This window comes from Chinchilla lanigera, unplaced genomic scaffold (assembly GCF_000276665.1).
Source record: "Chinchilla lanigera isolate Chin_1 unplaced genomic scaffold, ChiLan1.0 scaffold00044, whole genome shotgun sequence".
Taxonomy (NCBI): Eukaryota; Metazoa; Chordata; class Mammalia; order Rodentia; family Chinchillidae; genus Chinchilla; species Chinchilla lanigera.
The window spans coordinates 9,920,789-9,939,018 of record NW_004955445.1 but is presented as its reverse complement, the minus strand read 5'-3'; the positions used below and the strand labels follow the sequence as shown (position 1 = coordinate 9,939,018).

Below are 18,230 nucleotides of genomic sequence, written 5' to 3'. Positions count from 1 at the left end.
CCGAGTACTTAGAGACAGGGCTCCTGCTTCTGAATCCATCTGCTGATCTACAGAGGGTCTTGGGGTGATCGCCGACCTCTAGTCCTGGTCACCACAGCTGTGGGGAAGCGGCTGGGAACTCACCCGGGCCTGCCCGGAAAGACCCAGATGGGCTGCTGTCACTGAGGATCCCCAAATCTGACGAAAGACACAGAGAGAAGTTTGGATCAGGCAACTGAGGGTGTGGGAGAGGAAGTGGGCAGAGCAGAAGAAGGCCCGGCTCAGACGGCGGCTCCTGACAGGAGGGAAAAGGAACCGCAGGGTGGGTAGAGATGCCGGCGAGCAACTGACCCAGGCCCCCTGTGTTCCAGCGCGCTCACCACCTAGCTCTCCCTCTACTTACAGACATTACTAAGGGCCTGGCGTGTGTGAGGCAGGACAATCTCGTCTACACGGTGCTTTGCTGCGTCCAGCCTCCCTCTCATGAAGCAGCCAGGAAGATCCTGTTCCAACAAAGCAAGAGCCTGTCTTCCTCTACTAAAAGCCCTGAACAATCTACAAACCTTCCAAAGGCCCACTACGACCCTAGCGATAGACCTGACCTTACCCCTTTCTTTCCTCCCTCACCTGGGTCCAGCCATGCGGCCTCCGCATTGCCCCTTGAACATGCTGAGTGGGCCCAACCCCAGGACCTTTGCACTTGTGATTTCTTCCACTTGGAACCTTCACCCAGATACAGTATCTTCATGGCCCTGTCCTCACCTCCTTCTGATCCACCTTTGCACGCTGAAACTGAAGTCTCTGCCCTCTCTGGTAGCATTTACCACCTCTGGCAACTGGCTGTTTTACTTATTTCTGTCAAGTCTCTTCAACAGAATGTCACCTCCCTAAAGGCACAGGTATTTTTCAGCATTGTTCATTTCTGTATCCCTAACACCCAAAACAGTGCTTGGGACATAGCAAGCACTCAAAATATTTATGGATGTGACTAGGAATTTTCTCCCTCCCTGCTCCTGGTAAGGGCCCCTCATTGTCCTGAGAGACCATTGTTGCTTCCTTCCCCCTTGCCTAGGGGGACTACCTGACCCAGATGGAGCCAATCAGCACAACCCATCTCTCTAGCTCCAGTGATTGGCCCAGACACAGACATGTGATCCAGGTCTGGCCAATGAGAGGGCATCCCAGACCATGGAAAGGTTACTGTGGGTGCTAGAAGTGGGTGAATCTTGTGCTGGTGGCAACTGCCAACTGGATACTCAAGAGAAGATTCTGGTGACACGGGGCTGTGCTATTGTGTACCCTGAAGGCAGTTACAGTTAGGAGGGCTGGAGGAGAGGCTGGGCACTTCCAAGGCACCCTCCCCGGCAGGTTGCTGGGCGCTAACCACACCGCTCTGAGCAAACACTCCCGCCATAGCCCATCCAGGCATTGGTATCACTCATTTTCTCATACTCTGCTCTTGCCGTTGCTGGAGGGCACCACACGCTTCCTGCCAGGCCCCAAGCTGAAAAGACATGGAAGCAGCATGGCCAAGGCCACACTTACATTCTGACCCCAGGCCCACTCTCCATGCTTGCTTGGAGACCAAGGAATGATAGGAGGGCCTGAGGTTATGCGCGCCGTAGACAGGAAGAAGAAAGGGGAACTGCTTGCCTGTGGACAGCCGCGGAGGGCTACCCGGGATGTATTAACGGAATCAGGGTTGAGAAACCTCATAGGAGCCAAGTGCGAGAACCCACAGGATGTAGAGAAACCCTGAAGAAGAGGGCAGAGCACAGGGTGCTCCAGGCCGGGAAAGAGTCTGAGCCAACAGCAGGCAGATGGGAGGGGAGAGGCCAAGGGGGAGGGCCGGGACTGTGTGCTCTCGAGCCTCACAGCTGGGAAGTTTCCAGAAGCACAACACACACAGGCACCTGTTAAACCTTCCACTCCCTGGCATCCCACTTCTTCCTTGCTGCAGGATTTCTCCAGCCCTGTTCTTTTTTTTTTTTGTTTTTTTCTGGTACCGGGAATCGAACTCATGACCTTGCACTTGCCAGGCAGGCCCTGTGCTGCTGAGCTAAATCCCCAGCCCCCTCCAGCCCTGTTCTCTCTAGGGCTGCCAGACAGGGCAGGAGCATGAGCAGTCCATGGCCACAGTCTCTCCCCATCACCCTCCTCAGAGCAGGTCACCCATTAGGTAGTCTCTGTGCCAGTGTGAAATTCCCCCTGGAGGCAGAGAACCAAGCCGTCTCTCAAAAGCAGGAACCAGGGACAAGGAAGGTTCTTCAGAGAGAGGGAGGTGGTAAAGGTCAAGTTTCAAGACGGGTCTCAGGATCTGGACTAGAAATTGGGCATCAAGCGAAGGGCATACAATAGGCCAAAATTCAGGGGCTAGCAAACCCATTGCCTGAGCGACTATCAATGCAAACAGGACACTGTAGGCTCCTGTGTGCCAGGCACAGTTCTTGGCACTGTGGAAAAAACAGCAGGAAATCAGAGTCCCTGCCCTCAGGAAGCCGACAGCGTATGCCGTCAGCAGAGCAAACACTGCAGATGGAAGATTCCAGGGAAGCTGAGGGGTGAGAAACAGGAACGGAAAGAATGGAAAACTGTTGGAATGGGATAATGGGTCACAGCTAGAGTTCAGTGCAAGTTTGGAAATAATATATTCTAAGTCTCAGGAAGCCGAGCTTCCAAATGTTCTGCACGTTGGGTGAGGAGATGGTCAAGAGGCCACAAAACTTATTTACTCAAAATATCTGAGCACCAGGTACATGCCTGTACTGATTCCTCATCAGTGAAAACACCAGGCAAAAATCTCCGCTCTCCTGTAGCTAACAGAGTGGATACAGGCAAGTGGATAGATCAATATATACTTGAGGAAAACACGGAAGGACCTGGCTGGGATCTGCGCCAGGCCACCTGAGTTTAATTCTCAGCTCCACTACTCATGAGTTGTTGGGCAGGTGACTTAGCTTCTTATGGCCTCAGTGACCTCATCTATAAAGTGGGAACAACAACACCATTCATTATATACAGCTGTGAGGATGAACTAGCTTACTATTGGGAAACCTGAGCAAATCAGAATATAGTAAGTGGCCAATCAATGTTGCGTTGTTATTTACTGAGTTGGAGCCACTCAGCATTCTCTCAACCAGCTTTCCAAAACAGCTGCTCGTTTTCGTTTGGGGATCCTCTTTTCCCCATCCTTGGACCATGATTTAAATCAGGCCCCAGTTCAGTAGACCATGTGATCAGGTCTGAACCAATCAGAGCCTTCCATCTCCCTTGCCTCAGTGATTGGCCAGAGTAATCCAGCGGCTATGTCCTGACTGGTCAGAAAGAGGCACTGCTTTTTCTAAGTGGCCAGCTTGTTCCCTATCATTCTGGTGTGACAAAGCGGAGACCCTTGCGCCATCTTGCCTCGGGACGTGAGAAGGAAGCCAATACACAAAAGGGGTGACTTTGTGAACTGAAAGCCACTTGGGTCCCGACAACATTTCACAAGCAGACCCAGTTAACCCCAAGGAGAAAAATCACTTCTGGGTTGTTTCAAGCTCAATATTTTCCCCTTTCTCCTTCAGACAGTGTGAGCTATTGTCTTTCTAGGTCAGCTTCCTCATTCTTTGACTCTTTAGGGATCTGAGTCAAATTCCCTTTTCTCCTCTTAGTTCATTCCAAGTTGCTTTTCTGTCACTTACAACCAAATGAGCTCACAAGGAAGAGCTGGTAGGAGGCAGAGTGTTGACACAGGTGGCTTCCAAGGCAGCTCTGGGCTGGTGGGGCCAGTGGGATGGGAGAGGAAGACAGGGACAAGAGCAGGCTCCTTCAGACAACGCTCCTCATCTTTAGCTGTCACGTGACAAGAGAAGGTGGCGTGGCAGAGTGGAAGGAAGCTGGGAGTCACGAGTTCCGATCCTGACCGGTGGAGGTGCTGGGTGATGTTCCCTGCCCTTGGCCCAGCTCTGCCCTTTGCACAGCACATCACAGCCTGTGCTCCCTTCGTGCGGGCCTCACACTGGGCAGGGCTGCCTCTTTCCTGTTTCTTCCCATAGCCCCAGCCTCTGGCACAGCCTAGCTGCTAATTCTTCCAGCCACTCACAAATGTTTCCTGAGCACCTACTATGCCTTATTCTAAATACTGGGATCAGGAAGTGAATAGTCATGGATCAGACACCAAAATAAACCCTATGGCAGATGGGGTAGTGAGTCCTGGGGGATATGGGAGGGCAGGGAGAGCAGAGGTGCTGCGAAGGGGGGTGCTGTGCTACTTAAAACTCAGTGGTCAAGAAGGGCTCTTGGACAGGTGGAGAGAAGACTTTTGCTTTGTGGATATTTTGGGGAGCAGCATTCTAGCCCCAGGGAAGAGTGAAGGCAGATGTTCGGAGGTAGGGACTCGCCTGCGTGCCTGAGGGACAAAGTGAGGATTTGCAGCTGGGTGGGGTGGACAAGGCAGACCTGGTGGCGGTTGGGCCCAGGGTGACGCAACCTGGTGCAGGTCCTCACAGGGTCCTTCTGCTGTGCGCGGTGGCGGGGGCGGATGCCAAGAGGCGGCAAGATGATTGCCACCGTCCAGGGACAGGGGACGGGGGCTGGGACCAGGGTGGGAGCAGCGAAGGGGCAAGAGGGGACAGAGTCCAGGTGCTGTGCAATGAATAAACGAGGGGCTGTCTGAATGGCAGGGACAGGGACACCGGCATTTGCCAAATGCTCTGGAGACTGATCCTGTATGATGAATCCCCCCATATGGAATAAAATCTCTTTATGTGCAGGCACTCGTGGTCGGAAATTCAAACGGGACACAGCAGAATGGTCTCTGCTTTATAACATCTGTGCAAGTGGTCTCAGGAGCTGGGCCTGGGTCACTTGGTGGCTGCTGCAGGCAGCTGGTCCCCAGTGACCTGTGTGTGGCTTCTGCACGGTGTGGTCTGGGCTTCCTCCTGGCAGGGTGGCCTCAGGGTGGCATGCGACTTCCTAAGTGGCAGCTGAGGGCTCCAAAAGCCAGGAGCTGCTGGTGTTCTCTGCTGTCCCTCAGGGTCCTCTAACTGTGGGCCATACACAGCCAGACAGATCCAAAGGGGGATGCAGACCCCACCTCCCCATGGGGGTGCCTTGGTCACACACCAGTGAACCTGCAGGCCTGTAGCCATTGGAAAACACCCACCCGCCCCTCAGGAAATGAGAGATGTGTCAGATTCCAGCTGGGAGCTGGCGTCACACCTGCTCCAGAGTCCCTGAGCCTCAGCAAATCGAGGGTGACCTGAACCCCCTTCTCACGTGACTCAAAGGGCTAAAGTAATGGTGTCAGAGTCCAGGGGGCTCTGAGGGGCAGAGGGCAGGAAAGGCTGGTCCTGGGAGTGAGGTACCCCAGCAGCCACTCCTCTACTGCTGAGAACTCGTTTTCCTAGTGAGTGAGAGAAAAGGAAACACCTTTGTGAAATATTTTAAAAAGCTCACTTCTTCCCACTCCTGTTTTAAAGTCCTCTCCCTTGCTTTTAAGTGGAAAGGAAGCCACTTAACAAGCGCAGAAAACCACCCCAAAATGTGGCATGTGATTTGGGGAAGTGGCCCTAACTGCCCCCAACCCTTCTCAGGGACTAAGGCGACTGCACATAGGCCTCCGAGCTGAGAGCCACTGTCTCCGTGGCACTGTCCAGGAGTCCCGGGGGGACGAGGCACTGAGACTTGCCCTGGGGATGTTGGAGCGGGGCTCAAGGACGTGAACCGCACCTGGCTGGCGGGAGGCTGCAGCCTAACCTGCCAGCCGCGGCCCGAGACCACACGGTTTTCCTTCGGGGCCCAGAGCCAAAGGTGGCTTTTATGGCCAGCTCCCAGAAAGTCTGGAGACAGCAGCTTCCAAGCAGGGGCTTGAGGCATGAAGCAAATGACCCCTCTGCAAGGGGTGACAAGAGACGCGCCCCGCGCACTCCAGCCTGGGGCTTGGCGTGCTGCTCTCCCCTGCCTGCTTGCCGGTGCTAGGCCCGTCCTGTTTTCCCTTCTGACTGCAGTCGGTTGGTTTGGGAAGGAAGTGCTCGTCTCCCAGGGGAGGGGGCCCCAGCTGCGCCCGGCCAGGGTCTCTCAGCCTCCCGCTGATCACACTGTACCCCAGGGATGCAGAACAGCACCCACTCCCAGGTCTGACAACCTCTCTAGATGCTGCCAAATGTCCCCAAGGGGGAATTAGAGCCTCCACTGAGAACCACAGCGCCGATAACGCCAACAGCAGAAACGGAACTCAGCGACAGGGAGGGTCAGGTCCGGCTGGCCAGGGGCCCTGGATCTCGTTCCAAAAGAAGTGGGCTTCCTGGAGGACCGTGAGGGCGCCTCAGAGGGCCTGGAAGAGGGCGGGGGAAACAACCTGCTCACGGCCAGAGTCAACGTCACGGACGCCCTGGGCCTGGTCCAGTGGGGGGACTGGGTGGCCGAGTCTTGCAGGCAGGCCTGAGGCCTGGATGCTGCCTGGTCACCTCTGGAGAGACACCTGTCTGCAGTGGCTTTGTCCAAAGCAGGGATACAAACTCAGATGCCTCCAGGGGCCAGGTACAAACCTGGAGAGTGAAGAGCCCGGGATTAGGGTTACAAGCGAGATGGGTACCCGGGCCGCACTGGAGACCCCATAAAAACATCCACTCTGTTCTAAACACTGAGCACACCAAGCAAAGCCCCTCAGAGCACGGCTGGGGCACCTTCACCACCATCTGCTCTTCCTGAGCACCTTCAATGTGTCACGTTCTCTGGGATGCTGGGAAGCAGCAGAGGACTTGAGGCAGGCCTATCTTCAGGTGCTGACATTCTGGTGGGGAAGTTGGATACTCAACAAGTGAGGAATTTCGGTGTCCTGTGAACTTTGGAGGAAGTTTACAGAGTGATAGTATAGACAGTAAATCAGGGCAGGCCTCTTGGAGGAGGGAACATTTGGGCCAAGATGAGAAGGTTGGAGGCAGGCTGATCATGAACAAAATGTTCTCTAAGCAAAGGAAAAAGCACATGCAAAGGGCCTGTGGTGGGAATGACCAGAATGAAGACATGCACGGCAGAAGCAGGGAGTGTGAGTGGCAGGCTGGCAAGATAAGGGGGCACTGCCTTCCTGAGCCCCAGCCTTGTGGGCAAGCCACACCTGCTGTCTTCTCTGACTGTTTAGGGGAAGCGGGAATCAGACAGAAATTTCCACCTCTGTTCTTTGTTCCTTTGTCTCAGCTGAGGACAAAAGCTTCCCTGGCAGGGAGTTACAGAGTTATTTTTGCAAAAGGCCTTTGGCCAAAAGCAATAAAGTCGGACTTGAACAGAGTCATTATTCACACCTAATTGTGGGCTGGTTCTCAGCAGGGCTGCCACAGGCCGGCCTGGCCATGCCCGCCCCCACCCCATTTTTGAACTGCACACTTTCCCAGCCCTGTTTACCCCCTACAGAATGCATATTTTGGTGTCCGGAGAGTGTTGTTTCCTTCAGGAAGAACATACAAGGGATGAAAGGCTATGTTGGTTGCTGGGTATTAATAATCCAATTATTTCTTCCCTTTCCACCTGATCTGCGGCCTCGCACGCCGTCCTCGCCCGTCAGCCTCCGCGATTAGCAGGCGAGCCGCTCATTAGCTCACCTTGGAAACGGCTGGCGTTACAATTATTCCAGAAGCTTGGACCCACAGGCGGGGGGGAGGAAGCCGAAGCAACTTTTACCAAATAATCTGCTAAGTTTAGGGATGCGAGCGGAGAACATCTGGAGTGAGCCCCACTTCCGACCCAGGCATGCTGCGCAATCTAATTAGGAGCTGGAAGGAAACCAGCAGGAGGGAAAAAGATCCCAGCCTCTGCAAGCGGGGATCAGTTTCTCTGACCTGCGGCCTCACAGCTGTGAGGGGACTTGCTGGGTGTCACCAGGCGTGCTGAGGCCGGGGCTGGAAGAAAGGGGCGGCCGGCATCCTGGGCAGGACACAGGTGCCCTCCCTGCCAGAGGCCACCGCTAATCCTCCCATTTTTCAGATGAAGGCACTGAGGCACAACAGGGGTTCTGGATGTCAGTGCTGCACCAGAAAGAGGAAGGGGCTGCTGGCGCGGTGGCTGGCGTCATCCAGCTACCCAGGAGGCTGAGGCACAGAGGGGCAGAGAAGGAGAGAGAGGGAGGAGGAGAGGGACAGAGAGAAAGAGAGAGACAGAGAGAGATGAGAGAAACTGACTGACTCCCACATAGCCAGCAGCACCTGTTGGCATTCTACTTACACCCGTTTTAAAAAATTCATTCAGCTATTCATTCTGAAATGCTAACTGCTCCTCCAGGGACAGGGTTGCCTAGGCAGAGGCCACGGACTGATTTCAAACTTTTCTTGTCTGCTCATCTGTCCAGTATCCGGTCCCCTTCTTTGAACAACATCATCCCTATTTTTCTAGTGATTGAACCCATGCTAGGCAAGTGCTCCACCTCTGGGCTCCAGTTGCAGTCTGGTGAACTTCCTTTTGAGGACTCTCTGCTGCCCAATCTCTTGCACCCCACCAATCATGTGACCAAGATCAGCCAATCAGGCTCTCACTGTGCCCGCCTCTCACAGTTGAGGGAATGAATGGATAACGATGGTGTTCTCACTGGAAGTGACCAGGGTGGTGAGGGACAGCAGGGAGCGTATGTCCTGCTGGGCTGACAGCAATCCTGTTCCAAAGCTCCAGGGTGTCCCTGTTCTTGTCCTTCCCTAAGCTTGGTCCCCTGCCTTTCTAGGGACTCCCCAAATCTCCGGATGATCTTGTAAGGAATGCTGCTTATCTGCAGGCATCCAGGTTCAACTCCGCTACCCAGTCTGTGGTGGGCTAGTGCTTCAGCAGACCCTAAAAAGCCACACTGCCTGGCCTGCACACCCTTGTGCAGCCTCTACCCCATGAAATGAGCCTGCTCTGACCCAGGGGATGTGGCGGAAGAGACGCTGTGATGGTTCTGGCCTTACGACCTGGCAGCTTTCATTTCTGCACTTGTTGGCACTGGGCCGCCCTGCAACTGCCGTGTTGTGAGGAAGCCCCAGCAGCTGCGAAGAGGAGGGCGCAGGCATTCAGTGGGAGGAGACGCACGAGCTCCCATCTGGGGGGATGGCACCGGGTGCTGGTCAATTGCACACAGCCTGGACCTTCGGCTAGTGTCACATAAAGCAGAACTGCCTGGTCAACACGGCATCCTCATCAGTACACTTGGGGAACCTCATGGGTCCATTCATTCATTCATTCACTCCTGCAATCATTCATGCAGCACCAGTGAGCTGGGCACAAGAGGGACAAACTCGAAGCTCCGGTTCTGGCAGGGCCTCACCCACAGGACCGCAGTCTCCTCTTTTACAACGTGGAGGTGACACAGACCCTGTTACCCCGTGACTAAGTGCCTGGCAGCAAGTACTCAACAGATGTTTTTTCTAATATTATTACAAACCTATTTGCAACGCACTGTCCCCAGAGTGCGACCGTGTGGCATGAGCAAACGCCTGGAGACGAACTTGAGGGCCAGTGTCAGGGGGCAGGGAACACACATGGGTGATGCTGGCCCAGTGTAGGAAACCCACCTCCCCTTTCAGATCTCCCTCACCACTCTGGGCAGGGGCGTCAGGACAGAAGACACGGCTCTGCAGTGAGCAAAATGGAGAGCCGGTGGGATGATAAAAGGGGACGGACGTGGCCACGGCCTCAGGCAACATGGACTGGTGGGGACCCGGCAAAGCCGAGGACACACGGCCAGTGGGAAAAGGCTTCGTGTGGCCTGCAATGACCCTCCCATTTTCCAGGAGAGGAAAACTTTAACTCTTAAGGAATGAAATTTCATAACTGCTAAAAATCTGACAACTATTGTCTGAAAGGTGTAAAATAGCCTGTAGATTAATAAAAGGCAGCAGTGAGCCCAGGACAGCCCCTTCCCAAGGGCAAGCAAGCAGAGCTGGGGTCACGCCGCTGGTCTCGCCACTGGCCGCCGGGCCCCACCTTCACTCCAGCTGGTCCCGCGTGCCTGTCCTCTCACAGGGCTTGCTGGCCCTGGCGTGGCGTAAAGGGGACAGTCCTTCCTCCGCGAGCAGTGAGGCCTGGGTGAAGCCAGCCCTCTCCTCCCCCACCTTTACGGTCTGCAAGTAACAACAGCTACTCTGAAGCAAGGAGACCCAGACGCTCACTCCAGACTCGGCAGCCAGCCGGTCCCCAGCCTCCTTCCTTCCTTGTTCTCTTCCACCAACATTTCCCGGCACCTGCAGAGGGCCAGGCCTGGTTCTGGGCGCTGGGAATAAGATGCGCGAAGTCCCCACAACCACGGAGCTGTGTTTTTAGTGAGAGGAGAAGGGACACACACTGAGATAATCCCGGAGAGGGATAAAGGCCATGAACATAAAACAAGATGGCATCCTGAGAAGGCGGTGACCTCTGACCTGAGACCATAAGGATGAGGAGCAGCCACACTTGGGGCGACCAGAGAGGGGACAGCAGCCAGTGCAATCAAAGGCCCCGAGGTCGCAGGGAGCTTTGCTGAGAGGCAGCCACGTGGCCAGGAGTCTGGACCTCATCACAGATGCGGCAGGCCCCAAAGGAAGGTGTTTGCAGGCAGCTGCCACCCCCGAGGGCCCCATGGAAGGCACCACCCAGCACCTTCTCTCCTGCGTCAGGGCAATTACCTGGGATGAGCCATCTTGTGTCAGGGCCCCCACCCAAGGGTGCTGACCTGTGTGTAGCCGGCACTGGGGACCTTGGGGGCTCCTCTGCAGACGTGGGGGTCTGCCTTGCTCCCCAGCACCTTCCTATGCACGAGGTGACGAATGCCACCTGGGGCTCGGGACAGCTTCCAAGCTCTGCCCTGCGTGGGTGAGCTCTGCTCTGCTCTGCTCCGCGGGGGCAGCGAGCGAGGGGAGAACACCGTGCCCGCGGCGCATCATCCCGGGCACCCGAGGCCTGTGGCCACCGCTGAGCCGGACTTTCCTCATCTGTCACCAGCAGACCGATGGCCTTCCTCGCGGGCAGAGAGCCCGGCGACCCAGGGGTTTGGCGGGGTGCCCAGGGCTAACAAAGGCCCTCCAGATAGGAGTGGTGGTAACTGCGACGCGGTCTTGGTGACACCAGCCCTCGGGAAGCACTGGGCCCCGACCCACAGCAGCTCGAGGGGATGCGAGGCTCGGAGAGGCGTGAGGCTAGAGGGGCTGGGGTGGGACCCGAGCGCAGGTGTCCGGCTGCGGAGCCTGCAGTGCCTGTGCCGACAGGGTGACCCTGGGACGCCCCTGCGGCCGCCTTCCAGCTCCTGATGAACCTGGGACTCCTCGCAGCCGGAGTCGCTGCTCCAGCACCAGTCAGCCAGGAGGGGCAACTCTGAGGTGACCCCTCCAAGGCCCATCTTTTGGGGGACCCTGCCCTCATCAAGGGGTGTCCCAGGGCGGTGTGTAACTGCGGACACTGCCCAGTGACTAACTGCCCCATTTCCAGCACAACTCTCCGGTGTCCCACCAGGAATTCGTGCCTCAAAAAGCTGCCAAGAACGAACCGTTTCAGACACACCAGAGGAGACGGGGGCGGGGTATGTGTGTCACTGGGAGCTCTGGGTAAGACTTTCACTGTTCTAGAACATTCCATGGGTTGTGGCCACATTACTCGTAGAATTTGAGCTGTTCAACAGCCCACCTGCTTCACAGTGTCTTCAAATGTGGTATCTGAGCTTACGTCCTGCAATGCATGTATTTAATTATAAATCACTTTCCTTTCTATTGTTTGCTTGTTTGTCTTTTTGAGACAGGGTTTTATATGCAGTTCCGGCTGGCCTTGAACTCACTTTATAGCCCAGGCTGCCCTTGAACTTGTAGTGATCCTCCTGCCTCAGCCTGTCGAGTGCTGGGATTACAGGCCTGCACCTCCATGCCCAGCACATTTTCCTGCCCAGCACACTTTCCATTTTGATGAATATGTGTAGAAAGGGTATATATGTACAAATTTATGCCAGGCAAACCTGAAAAATATTAGCTGTAAGAAGAGAGCGTTTGACCTGGTAATTTGGGAACCACTGAGCTAAGTCAAACAGCAGAATCCCATTTTTATTTCCCTGTTTGGTTTAGAGGTGAGCATGAAACCCTACCCTCATCCAATGAGACATAAAGCAAAGTCTGTAGTGTGGGTGTCCTTAGAAAGATTTTCTTCTCTGATTAAAAGTGAAACAGCAAGGAGTCCTGCCCTATAGTCCCACTTTGCAGGGGGATGTGATGTCTGGAGCTGTGGCAGCCACATTGAAATCATGAGGCAATAAAACCAAAGATACAGGGGCTGGGGATTTAGTTCAGCGGCAAAGCGTCTGCCTGGCAAGCGCAAGGTCGTGAGTTCGATTCCTGGTACTGGAAGAAAAACAAAAACGAAAACAAAACAAAACAAAAAAACCAAAGATACAATACAGAGGAACAGAAGATAAAAAGGATCCTGAGTTTCTGATGATGTTGTATTAACAACTAAGGCCTAGACTCTTCTGCTTTGGACTTTTTATGAGAAATGTTTCTGTTCCACTGTAAGCTGGGACCTCTATTACTCAAAGTGAATGTGGCTTGATCCACATTCAAATGATTATGATTCTAAGCCATTAAGAATCCTGGTAGACGTTCCTGCTCCCTGAAATATTCACACAAATGGTCTGCATCCAGAAGTCTGGGGACAGTGGGTCGACAGCAGGTCAGAAATACACCCCTCACCCGCCTTTTCAGCCAAGCTCGAGCATCTCCTAGGCTGCTATGAGCTGGTGGTTTGTGCAAAGCTCCACTGCTCTGGCTACCAAGGTGGATCAAGTCCCCACTGGCTTCTACACCACATGCCAAGTTACAAAAAACTGTCAGCAGCATTCTTCCCCATCACATCTGGCGTCCACCTGGCCAAACATCTCCGGTGCGGCTCAGGTCCCGGGGGCAGGCCCTGCCCACCGCCTCCCCAACACAAAGCTGGGCTTAAGGTCCTGAGTCCTCAGCGGGTGGAATTTCCCGACGTCTCCAGCAGGGCTCAGGTGCGCCAAACAGCAGGCCAGGCCTTCTGCCAGGCGAAGCTACGGGTCAGAGGCCAGGGGCCCGGGCAGTGTGCTCGGGGATCACACTAAGGGGCAGCAGACGGTTTGCATTGTTCCGGCTGCAAAGAATCCCCCGGGGTCGGGGCCAGGGTGGAGGAGCAGCTCTGAGGGCCGCATCAACTGCGGCTCCGCCCAGGAGGGCCGGCGCTACCTGCCGGCTGAGATCTCCCAGGACCAGCCGCCATCCCTGTGTCTGCTGCGCGTCCATAGCTGCTTGGCTCTGTCTGCTGATCGCCGAATCGGGGGAGGTTAAGGGAGTCTGGCCTGAGGCTTCAGAACCCCTCAGGAAGTCAGCAGGCATGGGAGCGTGGGGAGTGCTGAAATATTCATCAAACACACACGACAGGCTGGGCGCATGCCGGGGACACAGGATTCTCTCCCTGGATGAGCGTGTCCAGCCCTGAGGCTTAAGAAACCTGGGTGTGCAAGCGCTCCTGAATTCACGGCAACTGCTGATCCACGCATCCGCCACCCTAGGAGCTTCGGCTCACACAGGTGGTGCTGAGGTCCGGGTCGCTCCCTCCCTGGGCCTCTCTCAGCCTCGCCGAGGAGTCACCTCGCACCAGGCCACCAGCCACCCAGTGCCTCGGCACTCTGGATGTGTGAGTGGTGTCCTGCACACACAGGACGTGTAGCAGCACCCAGGAGGTGCCAGGAGAGCCCCTCCACGCTTGTGAGCATCAAAAGTGTCTCCTGTTGCCGCCTGTCCCCTACGGGCGAAGTTGCCCCTGGCTGATACCTACTACTCTTTCCCTCACTCTGGATGGTCAGCGCACCAGCAAGTCCTGCTGGCGTCTCCTGCACGCCTGGCACTGCGGCTCCGTGTTGCCACCCTCCAGGCCACCTCGGTTCCCAGCAGACTGCTGATGGCCCGTGTCCTGGCAGCCCAGCTGCCACGCAAACAACATTCCTCTTGCAGCGGCCGCCAAGACCTCTCTGAGACACAAATCATGCCATTTCCTACCTTAAAGCCACCAGTGGTTTCCCACGTCATTTACAACCGTGTAAACGTGTTACCACTGACCTCTGGACTTCTATTTGCATCCGGAACAAGGGACCTGGATGGATCCCTCCTCTTTGCCTCAGGGCCTTTGCACTGGCTATTCCCCCTACCTGGACACTCTCTCCCCACTTCGTCCCAAGGCCAGCTGCTTCCTGAAATGCAGGCCACAGCTTGCAGGTCGCCCCTTAAAGAGGCTTCTGCAGCCGCCTACCTGTCTGAAGTCACCCCATCTCAACCCCTTATGCAGCCATCTTTCATCCATCATGACTTTGTTTCCTGAGATGCTTTTTTGGCTTTCGGAAACAGCCCTGCCAGGAGCTCGCTGACTCCAGCTGTAGCAGCCTCTCGGCCCCCGGCAGTCCAGGGTCCTCTCTTGCTGGTTCCAGTTCTAACGCCACAGTAGAGGTCACAGAGCCCACGTGTGCGGGGACGGGGTGGGGTGCCGGTCAGCCAGGCAGGTCCTCGGCCCCAGGCTCCGGGGCCTGCTCCCCACACCTCTGTGCCTCTGGAGCCAACGCGGGCGCACTGCTCACTGCCCGGTCAGTTTCACAGCACAAAGAAGCACGCTGAGTTGATTTTCATGGTGCAGGGCTGGGCAAACCGGCTCCAGAAAGCACAGGAGCAGGGCCAGGCCGCATCCCCGCAGCGAAGGCCTGCGACGCCTGCTGCCCTGGCCGAGGGGTGGAGGGGATGCTCCCGGGGTCCTCCCCTCAGCCGGAGTGTAGACGGGCCCTCTGACCGCCACCACTCACGTAAGCGTGGCCACCTGCTTCCCTTTCACGTAGGACCCCCAGCTCGCGCTCTCCCCGCCTTTGGGGTTCTCATGGTCAGTGTCCCTGTTAGAGCAGGTCTAAGGGTCCCCCCTAAGCCGACCGTGTGCAGCTCATGTCCGTGGGCAGTGACTCGTTTGCACTGAGAGCAGAACACCCAGCTTGAGGGGAGCCTGGGGCTCGGGCGGGCGTTACCGCAAAAGAAGCCTGCTTCTTCCACGCAGGCGGGAGGAGAATCTCGCGCCTCCATTATGATAACAGCCAGACGCTACGCGAAGCGCTTGACACTGATGATCTCATCTCATCCTTTCCCACAGCCAGGGACAGGTGCTAGGATCATCACCATTTGTCGGATGAGAACACGGAGGCACAGGAAGGTTGAGTCACTTGCCCCCATCTTACTGCTGGGCAGGTGGCCAGGTAGCCCGGCTATCCTCACCACTGGGCCCACAGCTGCCAGAGCCTGTGGCCTCAGAGCTGGGAAGAAAGTCGGAGCCATGGAGGCAGAGCACAGACGGGGGGTGGGGGGGGGGAACCGACCCTTCTGACAAAGTGAGCCCCGAGTCCATCTGCGCTTGATGCCGGAGCCACCCTAAGGGTTTCGGGTGACGGAAACCAACAGGGGCCCTGCTGCTGAAGCTGGCTGGAGGGTTTTTTCCTTTCTGTAGGTCACAAGAGAAAGGAAACTGATTACTCTATAGTTCTTCTAGGAAAACCCTCCCAACCGATATTCCAACTGCCTCTCGCAAACGGCAGCTGCTCAGGGAGCCCGGCCCAGGCGGTGAGGCGCGTTGGCCTCCTGCCCGCTCCCGGCCGGGTCTGTAACCCTAACACCAACTGCGGCCAGCCTAGCGCCTCTTCCCCTCTAGGCTCCAAGTGAGGCCTAGTTCCCTAGCAACCGCCCCAATTAGGCAATCATGCCATTTATCAGGATGCCAATTAATTATAATGATCTTAATGATCTCCCAATTAGATAGCGCCTTGAATCCGGCTGGATGGGGGCATCTGCAGATTCCTCCCAGGGCCTGTCGCAAGGCTGCCTTGGGGAGGCAGGCCCAGGAAGGGTGCCCTCGCTGGGGAGTGGGTGGGGGTTCATATCGCCCCCCCCTTCCGTGGCCACACACAGTGCCCAGGGCTGATGTCAGGTGTCCCTGACTTTGGACCATCACGGGGCAACTCCACCATCAACAAAAGGGTCGCACCGCTGGGAGAACGTCCAGCTTCTCGTCACGGTCTTTTCAAGGGCTGAAACCTCTCGGATGCCACGTTTGCCAGTTCCCTTTGCATGGTGCCGGGGTAGGGGAGGGAGGCCGCGCGGACACAGAAGGCAAAGGAACTCAGCAAATGCGCAGTTTCCTTTCGGCAGAAAACCCTAAAAGACAAGCCCAAGACGCCCCAAATGGAGGTGGTTTGGGAGAGCTGAAGGGATCCCGACAGCTTTCTGCTTTCAGTGTTATTCTGCTTGTGTGTTCTTGGTTTAGCCTGTATCCTTCCTACATGATGACAACCACAAGATCTGGCTCTCAGGGGTTCTATGTGGATTCAGGGGTTACTATGTATAGTGCTCTGGATGCTTTTGGCCCCTGTGGTAGTTCCTAAGTTAACTACAAGCTGCTCAGAAATGCTGATACTCTTCGGCAGCACAGGGCTGCTGGCCTCAGGGAGCAAAGTCTAGAAACAACTACGACAAACTGGGCCGTACTCCCGTGGGGCTCACCCAGGAGACCGCAGGCCACCCCACCCACCTACCCACTCAGGGGTAAGTAGGAACAGCCACCAAAGCAGGAGCGGGCAGGGGAACGTGCTCCCAAATCCAAAACCAGATGAACCGCTGGGGCTGAGACCTGTCTCTGGGTCCTTGGGGTGGGGTCACAGCCAGCCACAAACACGCTCACACACACAGCCACTCGCAGCTGGGCCTCCTCCAAGCCCCGGGTCTCTGCAATCAGCTCACCCTTCAACCCTTCAGTTCAAAAACTTAACATATTATTAGGGTTTCCCAAAAAGCCATAAATTCAAATAAAAAACCCCAGAAGTATACACAGAGCCCAAAGTGCAAAGCCACACGGACCCTTAGCCCTGGCAGCGATGCCAGCACCCTGCCCTTCTGCACACAAACTCAGCTTCGAAGTCCAGGGCCTGCACTGCACATGTCCACCGTGTCTATCAGTCAAGCCGGCACATCAAGCCCGGGCTGCTTCTTCCAACACTAAATCATGGGGGACAGCTGTCCTGAGTTTTCCTCTAGGAGAGGGCCCAGCAAGACTGGGGCGACCTCTCTTAAGGGGAATGGTCTGCAGTGCATCACCCCACCCCTTTGATCTTTAATGAATGGCTTGATTTAATTACACCCCTCCCCCCTTGAGCAAAGGGAGGTGGGGCTGCAGGAAGGCGACCCCCTCACCATTAGCTACCGGATACACAACTTTGGGGAGAGAGCAGGCTCTGGGGTGTCTCTCTGGGAAAGCTGTCTCACCTGCCTGGTCACCCCCAGAAACCTGGTCACCCCCGAGACTTGGCTCCAGAGCAGGCTGTGGGGGCACCGTGGGAAAGAGGCAGGGGACAGATGGAGGGGGAGGGCGGGTGTCCCAACACGCACAGATGAGCACACACCCAGATTCAAACGTAAGCCGAATGTAATTACTTGGTTAATTAAATATTGACTTTTAACTCCAAAAGTGATTAAAACAAGCTGCAGGAAAGGCTGTCCAGAAACGCGGTGTATGAATCACAACTTCCAAGGGGGGGGGGGCACACAGTGAAGGTCTGTGCTGCTCTTCCTACTGTGTGCTGGCGCCTACTGTATGCAGGGGCGTGGTCCTCAGGGCCCTGGAGGGTAGGCGATTGTGGACGGTGGCTACTCTGCAAAACCAGGATTTCTCACTACTGTTCCACTCCAGACCTCTCTCTACCCAGCCACCCTCCAATGATCCGGCTGCTTCGGGCGCTGGAAGCTAACACAGCTCCTCAACGTTTCCCTGGAAGCCAACGCGGAGGCTGGCACGAGGGCGCTCCATAAATGTGGGTAGAGCGAATGAATGAGCTACTACACGGAATGTTTAAAAAAGAAAGAGAGAAAGTACACCCCTAGGAATCGCCGCAGCTTCATTGCCCGCCTTCTCCAACCCCAAAGCCCAGGGAAGAGAGCATCTCTCCGCAGGGCGAAGAAACTGCTGCTGACCTGGCCAGGAAGGAAGTTTGCCTTTCCAACCCTATTTGTCCTTTCGCTCTCCGCGAGTTCTCACTCTGAGATCCGGTCCACCGCCTGCCCGTGTCCTGCCCGGACAAGCCCCACGTGGGCTGGCTTCTCGCTGGTCCTCCAGGTCTTACCCCGGAGAGGTCAGGCAGGCCGTGCCCCAGCGGCCCGCGGGCCCGGGCTTGCTCCCCCACCCCGCGACTTCTGGGGCGCGGCGGGAAGTCCTCGCCCGCCAGCCAGGGCCGCCGGCGGGGTCAAACGGGTCACCCC

General features: G+C 56.1%; 1 protein-coding gene across 1 annotated transcript in view; it reads right to left on the bottom strand.

The window, feature by feature from the left end:
- The window catches only part of Sulf2 (sulfatase 2), a gene marked incomplete in the record, with an annotated part of 101,020 nt that overhangs the window by 81,473 nt on the left and 1,317 nt on the right, over positions 1-18,230 (bottom strand).